This window comes from Lissotriton vulgaris, chromosome 8 (genome assembly GCF_964263255.1).
Source record: "Lissotriton vulgaris chromosome 8, aLisVul1.2, whole genome shotgun sequence".
NCBI classification, from domain to species: domain Eukaryota; kingdom Metazoa; phylum Chordata; class Amphibia; order Caudata; family Salamandridae; genus Lissotriton; species Lissotriton vulgaris.
Window position 1 is genome coordinate 1,486,368,885 of NC_141696.1, and position 24,358 is coordinate 1,486,393,242.

The 24,358-nt window shown below is 43.6% G+C and overlaps 2 protein-coding genes across 16 annotated transcripts in view; one reads left to right on the forward strand and one right to left on the reverse strand.

The window, feature by feature from the left end:
• Nucleotides 1–10,606, reverse strand: part of LOC147698968 (uncharacterized) — an 82,526-nt gene extending 71,920 nt beyond the window's left edge. Inside the window, exon 1 of the mRNA XM_086935547.1 lies at nt 10,475–10,606. The gene's annotated coding sequence lies outside the window, so the exon portion shown is untranslated. The remainder of the gene's footprint in view (nt 1–10,474) is intronic.
• Nucleotides 10,607–10,635: 29 nt separating this feature from the next.
• POU2F1 (POU class 2 homeobox 1) overlaps nt 10,636–24,358 on the forward strand; it is a 693,535-nt gene continuing 679,812 nt past the window's right edge. For 4 of the 15 annotated variants that reach the window (XM_086935555.1, XM_086935559.1, XM_086935562.1 and 1 more), the window contains exon 1: nt 10,716–10,774. The gene's annotated coding sequence lies outside the window, so the exon portion shown is untranslated. Of the gene's footprint in view, nt 10,775–24,358 lie in introns of all 15 variants that reach the window. The other 11 variants (XM_086935558.1, XM_086935564.1, XM_086935560.1 and 8 more) reach the window with 9 other exon arrangements.

Consider the following 24,358-nt stretch of genomic DNA (forward strand, 5'->3'; position numbering starts at 1 on the left):
GTCCTGTAGGAAGGTGGGCAGGGAGGGGGCAAAGGCTGGGCCCAGGATCCATCTCACAGGGCCCTCCAGGTAGGGAGGCAGTCCCTAGAGGTGGTATCCTCCTGGTGCCCAGCAGCAGCAGGCCCCCCTCTTCAGGTCAGGAACAAGAGAACATTGGTATGGGGTCACAGCCCCTTCTTATACCCAGAAATCCTTTGTCTAGGCTGCAGGGTGGGGGGAAAACCAGTCGCAGTTTTGTGAAAGAATATCATTATAAAATTTTGATTATTATTGGCACACTTAGATCAAATAATAAAAGGGGTTGTGGCATCCAGGGGGCTACGGATGCCCTGCAATATGATTGATAATTATGGTTAGTCTACAAAGATAATCTACATCTCCTACAAAATAAAACAGATAACCCATAGAGGATTGTTTACCAATGCTTTGGGTGTGTGTTCTCTTATAGCCTGTAGAACTTGGTATGTATGTATATATATATATATATATATATATATATATATATATATATATATATATATATATATATATATATATATATACACACACACGTACGTCTGTGAAGGTCAGAGGGGTTCTCGATCCATAACATCTGCCTCTCTGGTAAACCATCATAACCACGTCTCACACACCTGCACTGCATCACTCTGCATACTTTCATTTAGACCATGCAAACACATACCTCCCCTAAATGAACATGGTATCAATTATAGATCATACCCTTGTTTCAATCCCCCTTTACCATCCGGTTTGCGACTATAGTATATGCCATTGTGTGGAAAGCGATCACAATCCACAGGTCATCAGGGTGAACGCATGACTGCGCAAACTTGAGACATTTCATACGCTGGCAGGAGAAACACACTCAGAAAACCTGAAACGCCTGAAGTCGAGCCCTGGCTCCATTAACTCATTAGCAGAGGATCAAGAGAGAAAACCAAATTACACAAGCACCCTCTTAAAAGTCCATTAATCTATGAACATAAATGTAGGATAGTGGTGTTATTTCCAAGGTTATTACACCAACATCATTCAATGGTTCAATGGCAATTCAAAGTATGGATCCAAAACCAAATCTTGTGCTTCAAGTTCTTTATTGTTCAAATAAGTTAAAAGTTTCCCAGCTTTACACTGCCGACACGTGTTTCGCCCTCTCCATCTTTCAATGCTACACGAGGGACCTAACAAGATTAAAGTTACTTAGAGGGAACCCACTTTCTGAATAGCTCGCTGTGACCAAGACATCTAATAGGTTTCGCATAAACGCTTCATACCCGTATCTTTTCGAACTCTAGACCTCTCCGATGCCAGAGCAGCATAAGACCAGAACAAGATAGCCTTGAAAAAGCCCTGGAGAGGGCGAAACACGTGTCGGCAGTGTAAAGCTGGGAAACTTTTAACTTATTTGAACAATAAAGAACTTGAAGCACAAGATTTGGTTTTGGATCCATACTTTGAATTGCCATTGAACCATTGAATGATGTTGGTGTAATAACCTTGGAAATAACACCACTATCCTACATTTATGTTCATAGATTAATGGACTTTTAAGAGGGTGCTTGTGTAATTTGGTTTTCTCTCTTGATTCGTGGTATTTGCATTCAGTTGCATTGCTCAAACACCCCTGGTGGTGGGTGTCTTATCAAGTTCTCAGTGCACCTCTATTTGATACCTCACGCATTACGTACCCGGGGAGAATAACTACAACAGTAGGTGCGGACGTTTTCTCTGATGGGAAACACTACCGCCATTTTCTTTGTATAAATTCATTAGCAGAGGATGCAGTCTCACGTCTACAGGACCTAGCTCAACCAGATCTCAATCCAATATTGCTATGGGAGACTCTTACTAATAATGTGACTAAAATCCACAGTGAAAGGAGCCACAAAAGTGAACCCGACTTGAGCATGGTAACTCGTTAAGTATGCCCGTTCACATTCGGAACATAAGAAAGGAAACCGGTAGACCTTTCATGCAATCACCTAGATCTTCTACGACAACTCAGCAATGAAAGACAGCAGCTAAAAAAGAAATCTGGAGGCATAAACTTGCAAAACAAGAAACATTATGGGCTCAGTTACAATACGCCTCGAAAACGCATGATTTAAAAAGATTCTGGCAGATAGTTAATAGGAAAGAGAAAGGCCCTGCAGCTGCAAACAACGCTAATATCAGTGAGACAGAATGGGTACATTACCTAAAGTGACACTTCAAGAGCGGATTGATCCGTTCAGTTAGTACATTTTGTTCTAATAAAACCTTTTGTGACACAGCAGGAAAGTTACAGCAACCGAAGTAGAGAAGGTCATTAAAAAGTCCTGGACCGACTGTGGCCCCAGCCCAAATGGTCTACCACAGACATTATTCAAACATCTTTCGTCACAATGGGCGGTCTTACTAGCGTCAATGTTTAATTTCATTTTGGAAAACAACGTTATTCGTGATAGCTGGAGGGGCTCTATACTTCATCCCATTTTTAAAAAAGGCGTGGCATGTTCACCTAGCAATTATAGGTTAATAGCATTGATGGATGTTGAGTTAAAATATTTTTCAACGTTTCTACTCCACGATCTGGAATCCTGGTCGCACGACAATGGAAGTATCCCTCTAAATCAAACTGGCTTCCAAAGGGGCCACGGTACTTCAACCAATCTTATGCCTCTGGGCCTAATCAGGAACAGAGCAGAAGCAACTAGGATACCCCTTTACCAGTGCTTTGTAGATTTCAAAGCAGCTTTTGATGGTGTCCCCGGAACAAATTATGGGTCAAGCTTCAGTGATGGGGTATCTCACCGAACATCCTACAAGCAATTAGGCTGGTATATTCGGACACTTGGGGCAAGAATAATATTGGAGATGGCTTGCGTGTATCAAGGAAGATGCAAACAACTCTCGGCATAAAACAGGATTGTGTCCTAGGCCCCTTCCTCTTTAGCTTATTTTTGGAAGACCATACCACTGAGCTAGATGAACAGAAGGCTCATGCTCCGACTGTTGGGGGTACAACAAATGTCACATATCCTCTACGCTGACGATCTGGTGCTGTTCAGCAATACTCGAATAGGACTTCAAAGGCTGCTTAACACTCTTGCAATTTACACCGAAAAGAATGGCCTGGAAATACATTTTTCAAAAACAAGTGTGATGCTGTGCAATTGTCCTTCTAAGATTAATCAAAAATGATATCAGCTAACAGGTTATGCGATGTGCAATCTCGAGGGGGGCCCTGAATGTAATTCTAAAATGTGATAACTCAGAAACCCCTTGTGTTAACTTATGCACAGATAATTGTTAAGGGCGGGATGCTAGGGATTACACCATTCAGCTGCTTTCTATCCCCTTAGGTTCAGATGACTACTTTGTATATTTTTGGATCTTTTAATGATGTGAAGTCTTACACAAAGCACTTTAATAGCAGGGACGGATAGTCCACCAGGCACTGTATTTATATCTGCCTCTGCCCTGCTTATATGCCCTTTATTTTCATAGATACATTTAACTAAGGGACTTTTTTTTAGCTATCTGCATGGCAAACTTCTGTTTTTAGACATTAGGGTAAAGATCCTCCCCTGTTTAGGCACTTTTATTCAACATAGCTTAGTGTTTTGTATCCCGATTACCATACCTAGGATAGAAAAGTTGAAGAAAGCAAAGGGCTGTAGTGCGAGGATTGGTGGCTGTATTAGTTTTAATTGCCATTTTATCCATTTTGTGTGTATTTTTAAATTGTCTGATTTTCTGTATGGTTTTAATTGACTAATACACACACTTCTTCCCTAAACGAACAGGAATAACCTCATCCGCACACCACTCACTAGCACACTCCCTACACTTACAGCATAATCCATCAAATTCATGCTCATTGATGCACTGTCTGTAGTCACCAACTCTGCTGACCAAGCTGACACCATTACAACAAAAATGTATTCTTCATCACAGATGTGGTTCACAACCCGTCTCAACATATATCGCATGGATTCTCTGCCGGTGCATACCGCATGCGTTTTGTTTTTAAATATTGAACTAATTAATATTGGAAATATTGAAACTTGCGACTGTTGTTTTTAGTCCTTTAGCTCCTGGCATTAGTTTGCTTTTGGTCATATGCTGTCTGTTGTGATTACTAGACAGTTTTATCTTGCGCCGTCATTTATTCTTCTCATTTGCGCCGCATTCTTCTTAAACATTTCTTTTTTCCTCACCTGATTTGACTCGCCTCGGTCCGCCACAGCTTGTGCCGATTGTGCAGAGGGACGGGGAGGTGGTAGTCACACTTCCAGTTTGTCAATCTGCCAACCGAAGTGCAGTTAGCATTTCAGTTCTACATTACCAGCCTCTCACCCCTACAAAAGCGGGTGAAGGGCAGATGACGTGCCCAGCGGCACGCCAAAGGCAAGCCCGTCTGCGCCAGACCGCTGCTTGCACCCCTGCATGTGTCTTCTTATCTACTTATGTTTTTATTTTTAATAGTTGTTGCTAATATGCCTTTGATCAAATATTCTAGCCAAGAGCTGAAAGATCGTAATCCCTTATTACATAAAAAGTTTGCCGGATTTGGAGCTGGTTCAACTAGTGGGGTTTTTATGACTACCGGTCTTAACCTACCAGTACTTCCCTGTGAAGCTCAAGTTTCTTGTGCATCTCCGCATAGTAAAACCTCCAGACTGTTAAAAGCATTACATTTTAAAGGCACGTTCCATCCCTAAACATGCTGTTGAAGTATGGAGTCTTATTGATTCTGAACTACCTGACATATGTTTTATAACAGAAACCTGGTTATATGAGAATGCCTCTTCTACTGTGGCCATTGCGTTTCCTCCACAATATAACATAATAAGAGTGGATAGGGAAAACGGCAAAGGAGGTGGTTTACTTATAGCTACAATTTAGGAAGTAAATATCACCTCCCTTGAATCCATAAGCACCAATATAATGGAACTATGTATTTTTAAGATGGAAGGTCTGTTGGGAGGAATATGGAGAGGAGCACTAGTGTATAGACCTCCTGGTTCCAAAAATGACTTTCCTCATAAGTTATTGGAGCTCATTGCTCCACATGTATTGGCCTCCGACTCGTTCCTTCTGCTAGGTGATTTTAATTATCATGCAGAACAATTACATGACCCAGACACCGATCACTTAATTACGAGTCTTGGAACCTTGGAACTTGCCCAGTTGGTAAATGGGCCTACGCACGTTGCGGGCCACACACTTGACCTATTGTTAACAAATTCTACTGTGGTCAAGGTTGAGTCTCCACTACCTTTACTGTGGACGGACCATTTTTTATTAAAATTTGCAATTTTAGATCGTACTATCAATGCGGGCCCCTGTAGGGAAGTGGTCTGGACACGATCTTGGCGTAAAGTCACCTTACCTCTATCTGGAGACGATCTTGGGGTAAAGTCACCTTACCTCTATTTACTACTACTTTCAGGTCAGCGCTACCCAATACAATTGATAACATTGATCAATGTGCGATCTCGTTAGACAGAACTATAACAAAAGCTTTGTATAAAATTGCTCCTCTCACTAAAGTTACAATCAAAGCCCGAGCCGCTCCATGGTTTACTGAACAACTAAAATCAGTGAAGTTTTCCTGCAGGACTGCGGAGCGAAAATGGAGGAAAACTAAAGACCCAACTGATCGTAAATCATATAAAGATGTTCATCATAAGTATATGGAAAACATAAGGCAAACAAGAAAATCATTTCTTCTTAGTCGTAATGAGAGGGCAGCAAACTCCAATAAGGAATTATATCAAATTCTGAAGGAATTTTCTACCCCACCTGTTCAGACCAATCTTCTATCTCCCAGGATTGGGTAGACTCCCTCTCAAAATTGTTGATGATAAGATCATGGCCATCCACAATTCTTTCCCTGCACAAGACCTTAACAGTGACATGGGAAATCATTCTGGAACTACTCTTGATCCTCCTCACATTTTGGAAGAATTTTCTCAATGTGGCTCGGATGAAGTAATAAAGCATTTACAAAAGTAAAATCTGGTTCTTCCATAGACCCTTTGCCACCGAGAATTTTTCCTATTTTAGCTCCAGCTCTGTTGGATAGTCTAACGTATTTATTCAACAAATCACTGTCAGTTTCAGAATTTCCCAACATATGGAAGACTGCCAGAGTTAGGCCTCTACTAAACAAATCTACTGCAGACCCAAAACTTTTTTCCAGCTATCGTCCTATATCTTTCCTCCCTCATTTCGGTAAGATGGTGGAGTTACTAGTTAACAAAACAGCTTGTGTTCCATCTTGAGAGCTATGGATTGCTTGACCCTTCCCAATCTGGTTTTAGGGCAGCCCACAGTACCGAAATAGCTTTGCTGGAGGTATCGGATAACATCAGGCTTGCACTAGACAGGGGACAGTCATCTATCCTCGTGCTGCTAGATTTATCTGCAGCATTTGACACCATCTCCCATAGCATTCTTGAACATCGGCTTTGGGAGATTAGTGTCAGAGGTAAGGCTCTGCGGTGGCTTAAAAACTATTTAACAGATAGAACTACGATAGTACAGGTAGGAAAGACCATCTCCTGTAGCCAGGATGGGAGTACCACAGGGCTCTATTTTGGGTCCCACACTCTTCAATCTTTATGTGGCCCCTTTGGCCAAAGTAATCAGGTCATATGGTTTTGATGTCGTGTCGTACGCTGACCACACTAAGATCCTGGTCACTCTTGGACCCGATCCATCAGAAACCAAGTTCCGGTTTAAAGAATGCATGTCCCAAATTGATAAGTGGATGTGCACAAACCATTTACAGTTGAATGGAGTAAAAACAGAGATAATGCTCTATGGAAAGGCTCATGAAAATTGGTCCCCTGATTGGTGGCCTTTAAGCCTTGGCCCTTGTCCCATTCCTACTCAATCAGTGTGTAATCTGGGCTTTCAAATGGATAATAAGCTGTTAATGAAAGAGCATGTTAATAAGACAGTTGGCTCCTGCTTTGGTGTTATGCGTAGCCTACGTAAGGTTTTTAAGTGGATTCCGACGGAGGCAAGAAAACCCCTAGTACAGGGACTTATCATTAGTCGCATTGATTCTGGAATGTACTGCTAGCTTCTACCAATGAAAGCCTTCTTTCCAGGATACAGGTTCTGCAGAATACAGCTGCAAGGCTGGTACTTAGTCTCCCACCAAGATCTCCCTCAGCACCTAGTTTGAGGGTGTTACACTGGCTGCCTGTTAGAAAGCGTATACATTTTAAGATTCTTTGCTTGATGCATAAAAAAAATGTATGTAAAAGGTCCGGATTTTTGGGCCAAAAAGTTAAGCTGGTATCAACCAGGTAGGACTTTGAGATCCTGCAACCAAGCACTCCTTTCATCTCCCAGAATTCGTACCACTATGTAAGGAGGGAAACCTTTCTCGTTCCTTGCTCCGTCCTTTTGGAACAAACGGCCTTTATCTCTTCGCACCACTGGTGATCACACCTGTTTTCGTAAGAACTTAAAGACATCTCTATTTGACATCTAATGCACCTTTTCAAGTCTATCTCGGAGTCATCCACCAGCGCCATGAGACTTTCGAGTGATATGTGCGCTTAACACATACTCCATGATTTGATATCCTAGACATCCTTATCCCTGCAGGATACGGCACCCAACACACAGACCGGGGGAGAGAGGGGGGCAGGGGGTGAACTGTTCTCCACAAGTCCTCATGGCCCTACGACTAAACAACAAACAAGACATGTGCTCTCCTCATTTGCCCTTTTACACTCTCAGGGTCTTGGACAGCGTTCTTCATTCTGATATACAAACTCCATAGGTCCCGCAAGAATTTCCTCAATAAAATCTCAGACCATATCAACTCCAGGCCAACACTACCACCCTATACTCCTCAGCGACTGCAACCTACCTAGTAGCACCAGTTGAACTGCATTGTGGGAGACGTGCCTAAAGGGGCCGATGCTGTCAAATTGATTAGCTAAAATAGGATGCACGCTATCTGCCTCATGATATTGATGTAAATTAGTCTCACAAGGCACCAAACGATGGTCTAGCCAGTCCATTGATGTTTTTGAGTGTATCATTGTGTCATCAGTTGGCACCACCCCAAAACATTGCAGTAACTGGATTCCGCTGGACTAGATGGACTACTTTGCCATCATCTTCTCCATCAACCACACCGCTGTCGGAATATCAACCAAAGAGTAAAAACTCTCTGCAAGGCCCTCCTAGACCTTAAAAATATGTTGAAAACCTTTCAGACAACATCATATGTTAACACAATCCTTGAAGTCTACAACTCCACATCGAAACCGGAATCGTTTGCCCTGCTTTATTACAAGATTTTTCAAAATATTTTTTTTAGCCTCTCATTTTAAAAATCCTTGCTTCACTGCAAGTGAATGTAGAAATTAAATTCTCTAACTATTTCTCAGTTCCCTGCTTAACAATTTCTAAACGTTGGTGTGACAAGCTCAATTTGGCCAGTCTGTGGCTAAAAAATAATGAGTGGGCCAGAGCTTTCCAACCTGTGAGCAAAACCATTAGGTTATGTAAGGATAAGATTTCTAAGGTTGTGTGGTGTTTACGAAATTTAGTGAGTAAAATAAAGAGGTCACCTTTTGGGAAACTTCAGTAGGTCACACCTGCCTGAATTTAACAAGAGAAAAGAGTGTGGTATTTATCGTACATGTGTATTTTCATGCAGTAAACACCTAAATCCACACCTCATTCCCAGACGCTTAGTCTAGAAGCAACTTCTCACATCTGTTAAATTCTGAACTCAAGGGAGTCGGATTTTAGCTGATGTGATAAGCAGCACATACTCCTAGAGGCACTGTTAATGAGCATCACCGCCTCTCAGACTTACCTACCTGCCAAGTCTCTTTTCCAATATAATGACCCCTTAATCAGACCACAAACACCCTTCTCCATTGCTCTGTCTCATTCCAACAATTGCATGCCTATCTCGCCTGCTGCACTTTTCTATGGCTTGATCAGTTTACCTAAAAATACTGGTCCATTCGCTAGTTCTCTCTAGACTGGATTACTGCAATTCTCTTCTGACTGGCTTACCCAAATATCACCTCTCCCCCCTCAAATCCGTCCTCCACTCAGCAGCTCGCTGTATTTCAAGATCTAAACAAAATACCACATTACTCCTATCCGGTCTTCTTTTCCATGGCTTCCCATCGAGGCAAGATCCATTTATAAAACTGCCTGCATCACCCATAAAGCCTTGCACACTTCCTCCCCTCGTTACCTGGCGAATAAACTGAAAATGTCAGGAGGTTCGAGACCTTCACGGAATGTTTATGTTTGAGGCCCCCTCCTTCAAAAAGGAAAGATCGAAGGCTCAATCGCTCTCAGGTAATGCAGTGAGAATCTGGACCTCACTTCCGAGATTGCTCCGTGACACCGCCTCCATCCAGATTTTCAAAGCGGACCTCAAATCTCTTCTCTTCCAAAGACACTTTAAGAACTAATACCCTCTTTCTCAGACCCCTCCAGGAAGTTAGTTCATCATTGTAAATTTGTCACATCATCTTGTTCATTCCCCACCGTTAACTGCTTCGATATAGGCAATATTATTGCCTATATGGTTTTACTCTACCTCTCCTGTTTATTTTTGTGACGTTCTATTCTGTTTTTTATTTATTTACTGCGATTTTATATAGCGCAAACATTACCCAAAAGGTGTCAGAACGCTTTACATAAGAAGCGGTTGCGATACAGAAGGACTCAGGAATACGTGCGTTGCATAAAAGATACAAACAGAAAACATTTTGCAAATGTACAAGTTATAGTCACACAAGGAGGAACATTCAAGGAAGAGATACGAATGGATATACTCCAAGAGTCACATAGGAGTGGTAGAGAGTACAAAGGTCTACTGCATATACTAGTGATTAGAGTTATCTCTATATACATAGGGAAGGGATACGAATGGATATGCTCTAAGGGTCACATAGGAATGGTAGAGAGTGCGAAGGTCTACTGCATATACTAGTGATTAGAGATATCTCTATATACATAGGGAAGGGATACGAATGGATATGCTCTAAGAGTCACATAGGAATGGAAGTCAGTACAAAGGTCTACTGCATGTACTAGTGATTAGAGTTATCTCTATATACATAGGGAAGAGATACGAATGGATATGCTCTAAGAGTCACATAGGAATGGTAGAGTGCGAAGGTCTACTGCATATACTAGTGATTAGAGTTGTCTCTATAAACCATTTCTCTCATGTAACTGAACTGGTTGTTTGTACAGCGCTCTGACACTTTCGGGTAAAGTTCGTGCTATATAAAAATGCATTCAATAAATAAATAAATAAAAAAATAGACATGTGCCCATGACTTTCAGGGGTCCCTCGACTGTGCCAGGACTCCCTAGGTCATTTTTTAGGCCATCTCCGCCCTTTCACGGCAGACAGCCATTGCCCGTCAAACTCCCAGCCTAACTCTCTGCCACGGCTAGCAGGATGGAACGTATTCACTACCTTTTGCCGATCCCAAGGCTGGGATCCCCGGATAACCGAGTCCTTAGGGCACCCCGAGTCCAGGCTTCTAATCCCGCGTTCTGTTTTTCCGCCTTCTACGAACCAGCCGGGACTTCGCGGCAAGCATGAACCAATAAGAAGGCAGGGCTTGTGGAACCCACGGACCACTCACGGAAGGGGGCGGGGCAACGACGTACGCATGCGCGAGCCCCGGGGCGACGTGCTGGTCACGTGACGTGGCGCCGTCACTACGTCGTTTCCTGTGATGGGGACTATTCGCTAGTGCGGCGACGGCGGCAGGTAATCATTACCGCGCTTTACATATTCATATTCATACCGCGCGCCGCGCAACTTAGCATAATGTATTAGTACTCGGGATTATTATAATCACGGGCGGGTGGCGGAGCCGAGGCAGGGCCTGAGCAGCGCAAGGCGGGGGGGTCGGAGCGGCGCCCGGGGGGGGGCATTATCTGCCGAGTCCACAAGACAGCAGAGGGGGGTGGAGGGGGGGGGGGCGCGGCTGCATATTCATAGCAGAGGCCGCAGAGGGGGGAGCCTGGCCCGGGGAGAGCAGGAGAGGGAGGGAGCCCGTGAAGGGAGCCCGGCCGTGGAGGGAGATGGTGCCCGATCTCGGAGGGAGGCAGAGAAGCGATCCCAGGGTGGCTGGCATCCCGGTCACGGAGGGGCGCTGCCCGGCCGAGGAGGGAGGGGACTTGTGTGGTGGAGAGAGGGGGAGGGAGTGCATTGGGGAAGGGTGCCCGGTGAGGGAGGGAGCTGCGGGGTGGGTCGGATGAGCCAGGCACTAGGCTGCACCAGAGCGGCTGCCTCCGAAGGTGGGGCCTGTTGCGGGGGCCCATCCATCAGCACCCAGTGAGGGTCAGCGATCCCCTTCTCTTGCTTTGTTCTGACAATGACTCTCTCTGGCCTGGTCATCACCAGCCCCTTCTACGCCCCACACTCGAGAGACCAGCGGTCGGTCTGTTGCATGGTCGAATTGTTTTGCAAACCTGAGGGGAGCCAGCCCTGCAATACACAATCTGGCTCCCAGGGTTTGTTTACGTTCGGCTCCCGCTGTAGTTCCATTTAACATTCACCTTTTATACAGCAGGCGTCACATGCTTGAGGGCAGGTTATGACCTGCTGCATCGTAGACTGCGTTTAGTTTGTATCTCATAAACAAAACAACCCGACCAGATAGAGATTTGAACGTTTCATAGTCCAGACCACTTCGCCCGGAAGTTTGTGCATATTAATAAGCCACCTGTATATCCAATTCACTCCTTGGAAGATCGTTTACCTATCTCAGACGTGGGTCAGACGTAAACTACACAAATCACGTTTTTATCGTATGCAAAACAGTAATAAACAATATGTTTGTGCATGTTCAGCCAGATTTCCACAAACTGTATTTAAAGCATGGTCCAAGCGGTTCACTGAATCACACAATTTACCCAGTGGCTTATATGGATGATCATCATGTGTGTGATTTGGATACTGTTCCCGTCTGTGTTTTAGGTGCATCACTGCGTCGTTTTGAAGTGGAGTAGGTGACCACACGTCAAACGTGCTTATTCTTTTTTTTTTTTTTTTTTTTTTTTTTTTTTTTTTTTTTTTATAATTAGGAGTCAAGTTATCGTCTTTTTAGTGTTCCTTTTCCTTTCTATTAGAATTTTTTGGGGTGTGTATCTATATATAATCTCAGACCCTGTCTGGAAAGAGCGAATATTAAACATTGTATTCTTAACAAATTGTAATTGTTGGAGAGTGCATTTGTTTTGGATTTGAAACCTCAGAAAATGAATAAAGAAGTTGAACCTGAGTGAATGATAGCTGGACAGATTTAAAACTTGGCTTCTTCCCTTTACTTGGATAAAGAAGTGGTGTTTTGAGTGTACTAGTGCCGTTCAGTTGTTAACAACTTCTCGTCGCATGCTTTCATTTTACGTTTTGGCCAAAACGGGCCCTTCCCCATATTTGTGTAATTTTTGTTATTCTTCAATGTTCATGCGTTTCCTTCTCATTTGTACACTTTTTATTTTAGTGTGGGAATATATCCCTTTTTAGGTCCTTGTTAGTTTTGTCAGTGATGCCCTTAGGTCTGTATTTTCTAAACTTTTTTTTTATGGAGCAGTTACTCAGTGACAATAACTGTCCATTATATTATCTGCGGACCACTTAAGAAGAAAACTGAAAGCTTCTATTTTTCTGTATCAATGATAAAATAAATGTTTCCCTTTTAGACTTTCCGAAGCATGAGGTACATAAAGACAAACTACTCTGTAAAGCATGTCAGCGTGCTTACGATGGGGTGCTTGTTTTAAAACAATAGAAATTGTGTGAATAAATTGTCATTCACATATGTATCCCTAATCTACTAGTTGTGTTTATGCATATACGAGCAGTTACACACCTATATATAGGCCAGTCAGGTTTCGCCAACATCCTAACATTTCTTCATTGATGAGGTTGTGGTCTACATCCTATTTTTTTGGTGTCTTTAGCCTCTTTGTTGTTGGTACTGGTATTGGAAAGTACCTTGTCTCACCCTGGGAGAAATGCAGTCATATTCAATGCTCATAGTAGCTTAATTTATAGCACCTCATAAACTGACAAGGCTGTTTCCTGGGTGGTTGAGTAAGAGGTTGCTGTCATTTTGTGAGGCTTAAAGGGATGCACCTCACACATTTGCAGTGGACTTGCTGATGTACTTAAGCATGTATGGAAGCAGAGAGGTGTAAGTGAAAGGGTTTTGTTTCTGTATTCTTAGCATCATTGGATTGGAAGATGTACTGATTCTTGTGCTAGATGAGAAGATCCTGAGTTTGTAATCTGGTCTGTGTTAGAAGTAAAAGATGCATAAGTTGCTCCAACCATTAAGCGGTCCATAGGGGGGTGTCCTCTTGGAAGGGTGCAGCTTACAAACTTGAACAAGAGTAAGTAATGAGTTCCCTTCTCTTTGGAACAGAAGTGGCTTAGTCAGAGCATTTGTCCATACATATGCTACATAGTTATCCATTATTTCTTGATACACGCTGAACCTGTTTTTTGTGAGTTTTTGTGTAACCCCGTAAACAGCCCCGATTGTGAATGTCTGATAAAATATTATTTCACCTGTTCTGAAAGAAGTGCAAGTTTATATACAGTTGTAGAAATGGGAAATAAATTACATGTTTTGTTTTTGTCAATCACATTTTGACCATTTATCTCCTGTGTAGTGAAGAATTTATGAACACTAATGCCTGTTATATTGGTTCCTCATGTATTTTACTTTTTCAAAAACCTTCTAGTGGGCTAGTCATTTTGATGCATTCAAGTTCTCAACTGCAAAGGGCTTTTGCTTTTCCTCTTATGATCATTTAACATCTTCCTTAATAAATGTGAGTTTAAGAACTGCACATGAAACATTCCTGGTTAAGTGTATTTTTGTGTGCTTGAGAAAAGCTTTTCTTTCTGTAATAGGACTCCCACATATTAAATGTCAACGTTTTTGATTTTCACTGGGGATTTAAAAAAAATAAATAGGAAAGCTATTTTGCATAAGAAACTGTTCCTTTGCTATTTACTACGACTATGGTGAATGCTCCTTGTCTGTGTAGATTATCTGAGACTGTATGTTTGTTCAAATGCTTACTTTCTGTACAGTTGACACAAAAATACTAAACATCCGTTTATCCACCTTTTCTGGTTAGTTTTTTTTCAAACTGGCTTTCCCTAAACACCCGTTTATCCAGCTTTTCTGGTTAGCTTTTTTTCAAACCGGTTTTCCCACTCCATAAATGGGAAGTTTGTAAAATCACAAAAAAACAAGCTGTTCAAAGTTCTGAACTACCCTCATTTTAAACACTAGCAGCCAAAATGTGTCCAATTTCAGAACTAACCAAATTGTTAAATAGTGTTCAAATAAACAGTTTATATTTATACAAAATAAACATTATTATAAACAATAACCACTGACCTGTTGTGCTTCATTTTTTATTAACTGATTGTTTCACACCCATTGCACAACCCTTGCTGTCGTGATGATAGCTTACTCTGTCACCCAAGTGTTTATTTGGTTTTGTTGTAATACTGATATGTATTTTGAATTGTGATAAATTAGGTAGTTATTGCATTGGCTAGGTACTGGTTGTACCTACAATAGATATAGTAGTCTTGAAATGGTAGATTGACATTCTGAGACTCAGGGAAAAGAGCACTTCTCACTCCATCGGACAGGGAATAGCACACCACTGGAACAAACACTAGTCACAAGGGCATCGTATGAGCCTGTCCCAGTGGGTATACCTGTAACTGACACCAGTATAAGGTCGGCTCGGGGGCACTCGCCCCCCCTCCCGACGGTCACCCATGAGACTCATGGTGTTAATAACTCCGACACTGGGCAATCTACTATTAAATCACACTCCATGACCTTGATCTCATGGAATGTCGCTGGATTAGCCAGCAAAATTGATTGTTCAGAGTGGGTTTCCTTTATCAACTCAAACAATGTATGTCTCTTCCAGGAGAACTGGGCCCGGGAAGAACTCACATACTATATGTCATCTAGCAATTTCTCTTTGCTAGGTGATCTTAATCTACACCTGGAAGATCCCACCATCCCATCATGTTATAATTTTCTGGAAGATCTAGCTGTAATGAACTTATCTATTATCAACTTCAGCCCCACCCATATTGCTGGCCATTTGTTGGACCCCATAATAACGAACGTCAGTGAACTCATGTACATTGCCACCGTTCCTTCTGGATGGTCCGACCATCACCTCATCAGCTTTAGCATCTCTCTTCCACCCCCCCCTAGAGTAAAACAAAATACTATTGCTACCAATAGAAGGAACTGGAAGTCAGTCGACATAGGTGCCTTAAATGCGGCACTAAAACAAAACCCTCCTAACTTAAACCCCAACATGGACCACGCAGCAATTGAGACGCAAATTTGGCTAACAAATGCCGCCAATAGCTGTCTGCCTTCTATTCACACCAAAGGGAGTAGGCATCGTCCTCCGGCTCCATGGTTTAACGACAGTCTCAAAACTGAAAAGTCAAGATGCAAAGTATTAGAAAGAAAATGGCGAAAAAAGTACGACCCTTATGCAAAAAAATGCTACCATGAAGCCAGAAACAAATATCATACGGCGTGTACAAAGGCAAGAGCTGCCTTCGTCTCAAAAACAATCATCGAAGCAACTAATATGCCCAAAACCCTTTTTTCTACAGTTAGAGAATTGGCAGGCGCAAATACTGCGGCCGCTGCACCCCCTTTAAGCACTCAACAATGCCAGGCATTAGCTTGCTTTTTTAATGAGAAAATTGACAAAATTATCTCAGACATCAACATCAAAATATCTAACGCTGACCCACCCCTTCCATCTAACCCCTGCCTACCTCAACCCACTGCTGCTGACAAAAACCTGCTGGAATCCTGGCCGAATCTCTCATTGGAGAATCTTAAAGGAATCCTTAAATCTGTCAAATCTGGTTCCCCTAGGGACCCCATCCCTATTAAAATTATAAAACAATTGGATGACCAGTCCCTGAACATCATTGCCAACATTTTAAATTTGTCTTTCGACCTCGCCACTGTCCCGGCCTTATGGAAGCACGCTATGGTGACACCCCTCTTGAAAAAGCCTAATGCAAACCCAGAAATACTGGCCAACTATAGGCCTATATCTCTGCTTCCTGCGTTCTCTAAGTGCCTCGAGAGACATGTACATTCCACGCTAGCCACTTTTGCAGAGGAAAACTGCTTACTCCACCCCTCGCAATCTGGTTTCAGGGCTGGGTTCTCGACGGAGACCGCCCTGTTAGGTGTCACTGAAAATATCCGACAACTCCTTGACCAAGGCCAAACTGTAGCACTTGTGCTATTGGATCTAAGTGCGGCGTTCGATACCATCTCACACGAAACGCTCCTTAGAGAACTACATACAAATGGCATAAGAGGAAAGGCTCTGGAATGGATTAAATCCTTTCTGGCAAACAGAACCTTTCAGATTGCATCAGCACAGGCCGAGTCAGACTCCCTACCTGTAGCTCATGGAGTACCACAGGGGTCCATCCTGAGCCCTCTGTTTTTTAATATTTATCTAAAACCATTGGTAGAACTTGTTGAGAAGCTAGGGCTAACTCTCATGAACTACGCCGATGACACCCAAATCATCTTTTCCCTGTCTAACTCTTGTCCCCACTCCCCGTCGCTACTCAAGGAAGGACTATTAAAAATACTGAACTGGATGACAGCAAACCAGTTAAAACTGAACGGGGACAAGACGGAAATTTTGATTTTGGGAAAAGACAAAGAACTCTGGAACCCCACGCATTGGCCAGAACAGATGGGCATCCTTCCTATCCCGGTGCCCCATGCTCGCAATCTGGGTTTCATACTAGACAACGCCTTATCCATGGACAAGCAAGCCAGCAAAGTTACCGGATTGTGCCTCACCATAATCAGATGGTTGAGGAAAATCCTGTGGATGTTGCCTGCGTCAACACAGAAGACCGTAGTCAATGCCCTTGTCACATCCAGGCTTGACTACGGCAACATCCTATATTTAGGCGCAAATAAATCTGTCATTGGACGCCTGCAAGTGGCACAAAACGCCGCAGTCAGACTCCTATGCAAGATTCCCAGGAACGCTGGAATCTCGAAACACCGCCGGGACCTCCATTGGCTCAGGATTGAGAACAGAGTTCGCTTCAAGGCGTTGAACTATATGTTCAAAATAAAAACTGGAGGAGCCCCAAAATACCTCCAATCCCTTGCCTGCCTCTACACACCAAAGAGAAACCTCCGGTCCCAGACAGCAGCACGGTTCTGTATACCTAGGTTCAAACGTGCAAGATCAGGGGGCAGATCCTTTGCCTATCTTGGACCGACCCTATGGAACTCGCTTCCTCCAAACATTCGGAAGGAAGATAACCACCATAGCTTCAGAAAGCTTGTAAAGACCTGGCTATATGAACAGTAAACCACTCAAAATCCCCCCTCCGTTTCCTGTCTTTTCGTTTCTAGCTGTGTCTAGGCGCCGGGAAACCCTTCTTGGGTAGCTGTCGCGCCCTACAAATTGACAAAATAAATAAATAAATAAATAAATAAACTCACAGTGCAGGGATATGCAGTTTTCTCCAAACCAGCTAAGTGGGGGGGAAGGGGCAGGCCATCTGGAGGATTGGCAATTTGGGTAGCATCAGATCTAGGCTTCCAGGCCAGTTGCATGAAGACAGATTCAGACGATATCCTAGTTGTCCTATTAGAGTGGCCAAACTCCACGAAACTGGTCGTAGTAAATGTATATTCGCGACCGGTACCCATGTCAAGAGAATCCAATACCATAGAGGAACTGTCTGCTTTCTTAGACGGTATCCCACGGGAACTCCACTACTTGGTGGGAGGTGATTTAAATTCTCGCTATGAACCATTACCAGGCCTACGAGACGGACCCTCCTTTGAGGAAGATTCCCGATGGCTAGTGCCGGACACGATGGCACCCCCGCCTAGAGCTTGGACTCCACTCGCCTTGCAGATAACTGCCCGCACTCTAAACCAAAGCCTAAGGGCCTGTAATGGCCGCTGTAAATCAGACATCCCAAGTATATGCACCTACAACAAATCTGGTAGTGAATCGAGACTTGACTATATCCTTGTCAAACTTGCAATGTGGTCACAAATAGTTGATTTTAAAGTCATAGAGAGAAGGGACAGTGACCACAATGCCCTGGAACTTCACTATGTCCTTCCAGTCAACGCGGATATATCCCGGGGTCCGAACAAAGATAAGTCAGGCCTTCCCCTGGAAAACAACCGGAGAAGAGTCAGGTGGGAGAAACTGGCCACCTGTGGCGATAAGTTACCAAAATTATACACAAGAATTACCCCGCTTTTAAAGAGGGCATTCCTGATAGGTACAAATATTGGAGAAGGGGGAATAGAGAAAAGCTGGGGCAAATTCATGCAGACCTAATTAGTACCCTGGAGCTGGACCTATTCTCAAAAGGAGGAGCTAAAACAGGTTCCATAACCAAGAGGACTTGGAATAATGCCACTTGCAGGGACTCAAAAACCAAATTGCTACTTGCAATAAAGGGGCGCAAAGGCAGGGAAGAAATTCAAACCAGGAGAAGGTTCTACAGGAAGCTACTGGCAAATGCCAGGGCTGAGTGGGACCAACAATACTGGGAGAAACTTTCTAGGTCACTTGCCATCAAAGACTCGAGTAAATTCTGGCGCATAGTGTCCAATGGAACAGAGGATTTACCCTCGGCAATAGAGCCCAACATAGCTCCTAGTATATGGCAGAGACATTTTCAGTCACTGTATTCAATGGAGGTTGGGGCTCCGAATTCATTAAATAATATGATTCTGTCTGGTCCAACAGGAGAACCTTTTACCGAAAAAGAGGTAAGGGTGGCTATAGCTAGGTTGCCAACAGGGAAGGCCCCTGGTCTTGACGGGGTACCCGGCGATCTATTTAAGCAGGAACCAGGGATATGGGGCCCATACCTCACGCTGATATTTAATGCTATTCTCGGGGGGATGGAGGTGCTGGATACTTGGCTGGGAGCAGAGGTGGTTCCAATTTTTAAAAAGGGTTCCCCTCTGCTCCCAGCCAATTATCGCCCGATCAGTCTTATCGATATATCCCAAAAGCTTTTCGGAAGATTGATTTTGGACCGGCTACAGAACTGGATGGAGGAGACGGACATCTTGACTCCCTATCAGGCGGGATTTAGACAAGGGGTCTCTACAATAGACCACATTTTTAGGCTGAATCTGTTATACTGGAGGACAGCAACAATCGAGGGCGGCACCTTGTACACTGTCGTCGTGGACTTGCGTGCCGCCTTCGACTTGGTCCCCAGGGCAAAATTGTGGAAAGTCATGGAGGAGATGAATGTCCCGGGAGATATCTTGGCAATCCTGATGAGATTACATCATAACAACTATGCCCGCGTTAGGTGTGGCAGAGGTGGCATTTTAACCGGAAGGTTCCCCATTCGCAGAGTTGTAAGACAGGGCTGTGTGCTCGCACCGACTCTGTTCTGCCTCTTCGTGAACTGGGTAATCGCCCACCTGACCAGGATTCCCAACACTGATGCCCCAAAACTGACTGGCAGCAGGGTGCCCGCAATTATGTTTGCGGATGACTCCCTGCTGCTGTCTAAATCCCCAATGGGCATACAACGAGTCTTGGATGGATTTCTGGATTTTTGCTCAGAGAGGGGACTCGAAATAAACCCTCAGAAAACAAAATCAACCGCCCACCGCCAAAGCTGGGAACAGTTCAACTGGAACGGGTCCACACAATCGAATATCTGGGGATTACCCTCAATGAAAACTTAACGTGGACGGCCCACCAGTCAAAAGCTAATATCAAACTGGCACAGTTGGTGGGAGGCACTATGAGACTAGCGAATAAGTCACCCTACCGACCGCTTACCCCTGTTATTCAAATTTACAAGGCGCAGGCCCGGGGGGCTGTCACATATGGGGGTGAGCTGTGGGGTCATATTCCATCACCAAAATTACTAACTACTGAGAACAAATTTTTGAGACAGATTGTTGCTCTCCCACAGAGCACTCCTATACTTCCTCTCAGGCTGGACATGGGCCTCCGGCCCATAACGGAGGAGCTGGGGCTCAAACATCTAGCATTCTGGCGGCGTCTATGGAGCAGCCCAGATCTCTCAACCTACAGAGCAGAGCTACAGGAATATTTACAGTTGCCCAACGCCACAAGAACACCTTGGCTGAATTACATCAAGAGAACTTTTGAGGCAATTGGACTCCCTGAACTTTGGCTGGATCCAGCAAATACAAGCGCCAGGACCCCCAGAAAGGTGCTCTCGAGAGCCTATTATGATCGTATGCTCACCAAAGCTGCTGAAGGCACTCGTGATGGATCACTAACCAACCAGTTCATAAAATTTAAAGACTCTTATCAACTGGAGAGTGTCCTAGATGCCATGACTCCGGCACTAACCAGGAAATTATTCCTCCAATGGAGATACGGAACTCTTCCCCTGGCATCATTCACAGCATCATGGTCTTGTCGCTCTGCAACAGAAACTTTCTCTGCATGCGGCCATCCTAAGGAGAATGATGTCCATGTGTTTTTTATCTGTAAGGCCTACGAGAGGAGCAGGAAATATTGGCTAGTCCCCTTGCTTAAGAATATGGGGTTCAGAACTTTTTTACCCGCCTACAGAGTCCTAAAGACAGACCTAGCCCCAACTACAGTATTTGCACTATCCAAATTCTTAACTTCAATGTGGTACGCACGAACTCGCTGTATTAAGAGACCTGGAGACTCGGGACAGATTTGAAATCTTGAAATATCTTTCTTTTTTAACTTTGATCACTAAAGTTGTTTAATGCATTTTTAAAATCTTTTTATAATGTGATGAATTGTATATCTTTTATGATCATGTGATCGAAATAAAGATCTTTTGAATTGGAATTGGTTGTACTTGCTCACTGATTAAAATGTCTGTGCTTGCTAGGCTGCTAATGCCAATTTAATAGTTTCAAAATAAGTGTCGTCTTCGAAGCTACTTTCATTATACCCACACAGACAGGTGTGATTTAAGTTGAATTCCACTGGTTTGTGAGAAACGACAAGGCAGTTGAAATTACGCTGATTCTATGTGGTACTTGGAGGATGTTTTCAAGCTGTAATACTGCTCTTGCTAATGTGACCATAAATCCTTTCTGTTCTTATTCAAGTAAGGGTTTAAGTGGGGGAGACTAATTCGGCGCTATATCTGTGTTAGGTACACAGGTCTTAAGTTGCGATTGGTTGGTGGAGATGCACATGTGATAGTTGATATGTTCTTTGAATTTATTTAACAGGGACTCCTACTTAGACAAATTAACTCTGTCCTCATCTAGGTTGAAGTATTTGGATTTTTCTGTTTCTAGTAGGAGACTAATTTACAAAATTAATTTACTTTTGTGTTCACTCTAATCTACTTTACGGAACTCTACTAGCCATCTTTTCACAAATCTGTTGTGACGTTTGTATAATATGCCTTGCGTAGAGAGTTTAAGTAGTTGTAGGTCTCTGAGCTAGTCATTTTGGTGGGCTTCTTGTTTTCTCTGCGCGTTTAAGTTTTTTTTTTTTTTTTTTTTACTAATCTTTTGCATTTCATAAGTAAATAGTTCAAAGACAGAATTTTAAAACCCTATTGAATCTACCTGAGAGCCAGATCTTTAGAGTATGGGGACATTTCCCTTTAAAAGAATGAATGCTACCTCCGCTACAGTGATACACCATAGTTTTATGTTATTCAAACAGTGCAGAAATCATCATATAGAAACAAGTTTTGTAAACTCGCCGGGATAACAAAAGTAGCCTGCACTCTTAGCAAGAACTCACGCCGTTGCCAGCGTTCATACAAAATCTGCCCACCAAAAACGTCTGATTCCCAAAAGCAACTTTTACGTGCAGTGGAGTAACGCTAGGGCAGACAATGTATCATTCTGAAATGCATCTAATGCAATCAACCATAAAAATGTTTAAGGAGATGCCACTGGGTCAAATGTAAATGTATTTTTTTTTGTTAAAACGGTATAACATAAGTTTGGTGTCTTCTTCAAGGGATATCACCAAAACCTGATCATATTAGCAAGGGGGTGTAAATGAATATTAAATTGGATGAAAGTGAAGCGACCTCTACATTCATTAGGAAATGGCTCTAACCTGAAAGGTGAAAGAGATTGGGTTTGTCTCCTGCCATAGAGAAATGAAGCACAATATTGTGAATCACTGATGTGTATTCCCACCTCCTCAATGGGCTTGCCGTAAATGGGACGGTCTGCTGTCTCAAATTCAGAAGATCTATCCGGCATAATGAGGCGCAGTGTGCACAGCTAATAAAGCTGCTTCAGTCCCAAGAACAGATTTAAAGCCTCACGCATTGGAATCATATTAAATAAAAGAAATCTTCAAGTATCTGGCCATCCAACGATCGAGAAAGCTCACCCGAATTTCTTAACCTCCGGAAGAAAGGTAATGTGCTTATAGCTGGTATCATTTAACGGATCCAGGCTAGGCTTTTTGAGGCGGGTTTAACAGCAGCTCTTTTCCAACCAGTGGGTACTACGCCTGATGTAAAGGATGAATTAATAATGGTTGTTAGAGGAAATTAACGGGAAAGGAGGAGAAGTAGCTTTGTGTCCGGTGTGCTTGGGCTGAAATGCATTGTCCCACCTGCACAGAGCTGAAGGTGAGATTGATATGTAGTGATGTTCCGTAGGCTCCTTACTACAAACATACTGTTTTCTTACTACAAACATGCACTTTTCCAGTGAAAGAAACTGTGAATTTTCACTTTTATCACAGGTATTATCAGAGCAGTATTTTTATTTTTAAATACTACTAATTAATTTGAGTCATTTGCGATGACGCACAATGAAGGGACATGAAGAGGCGCATCTGCCCTAGTTTTAGTTCTTGCCTGAGCCGGTGCATGTGCTGCTCTGGCGAGACTTTTAGTAAGGGCTTCAGAAAATGCTACCACTGTGGTGTAGAGCTTGCGGTTGCGCACTTGCTTACGAGCAGTGGCGTCATATGGCTTTCTTCTCTCGTCATGGGTCATCAGCTTTCAAGATATGAGAGCTTTCTTTCACATTCCTGAAGTTGATAGCTTCCTTGTCATTTGCGTTACTAAGCAATCCTGGGGGAGCCAACTGTTAAATTAAATGAATCGGGTTATTGATGTTTACAAGCATCTCCTGAAATGCGGCAAAACTTTCAAACGACTCCGTGGTTTGAAAGTTTCGCTGCCTTTCTCAGGAGATGCTTGTAATCCGCTTTCAAGATAGGAGAGCTTTCTTTCACATTTCTGAAGTCGATGGCTTCCTTTTCATTTGCCTATATATATATATATCCCTACCTCTCTTCTACCCCTCTACTCTATCTGTCTTCTACCTCTACTCTACCTGTCTTCTACCTCTACTCTACCTGTCTTCTACCTGTCTTGTACCTCTACTCTACCTGTCTTTTCTACCTCTACTCTGTTATGTTATGTTAATTTAGATTTATATAGCGCCAAATCACCGACAGGTCTCTTAGCGCTTGCTTTGGGAACCCGTCCTGGCTTTCCCTGCGTGATAACCCCTACTGGGCATCCCCAAGGTGAAGACCAGGCATCCCATCGCGGTAGGGCCGTAGTGGAGATTAAGCAAGCTATTGCCCAGAGTGTGAACCCATGATTCGAGTAGGCACCGAGGCGAGAATTATCGAGTCTGTGGACATTTTGAGCTCAAGACCCTGCCGCGTCGGGAATTGAACCCTGGTCCCGGGTCTGACCTCAGCATCAGGGTCTGCCTCCTCTAACCAGTGAGCCACACTTCTCCACTCTACCTGTCTTCTACCCCTCTACCTGTCTTCTACCCCTCTACCTGCCTTCAACCCTCTACCTGTCTTCTACCCTATGCCCCTCTTCTGCCCCTCTACCCCTCTTCTACCCCTCTGCCTCTCTTCACCCCTCTGCCTCTCTTCTACCCCTCTTCTACCCCTCTGCCTCTCTTCTACCCCTCTACCTCTCTTCTACCCCTCTTCTACCTCTCTTCCACCCCTCTACCTCTACTCTACCCTACTACCCCTACTCTACCCCTCTACTATGCCTCTATCCCTCTTCTACCCTTCTACCTCTTCCACCCATCCCTCTACCTCTCTACTACCCATCCCTCTACCACCCATCCCTCTACCTCTCTACTACCCCTCTATCCTTCTTCTACCCCTCTATCCTTCTTCTACCCCTCTATCCTTCTTCTACCCCTCTATCCTTCTTCTACACTTCTATCCCTCTTCTATCCTCCTTCTACCGGTCTTCTACCCCCTTCTACCACCCCTCTACCCCGTCTTCACCTCTACTACC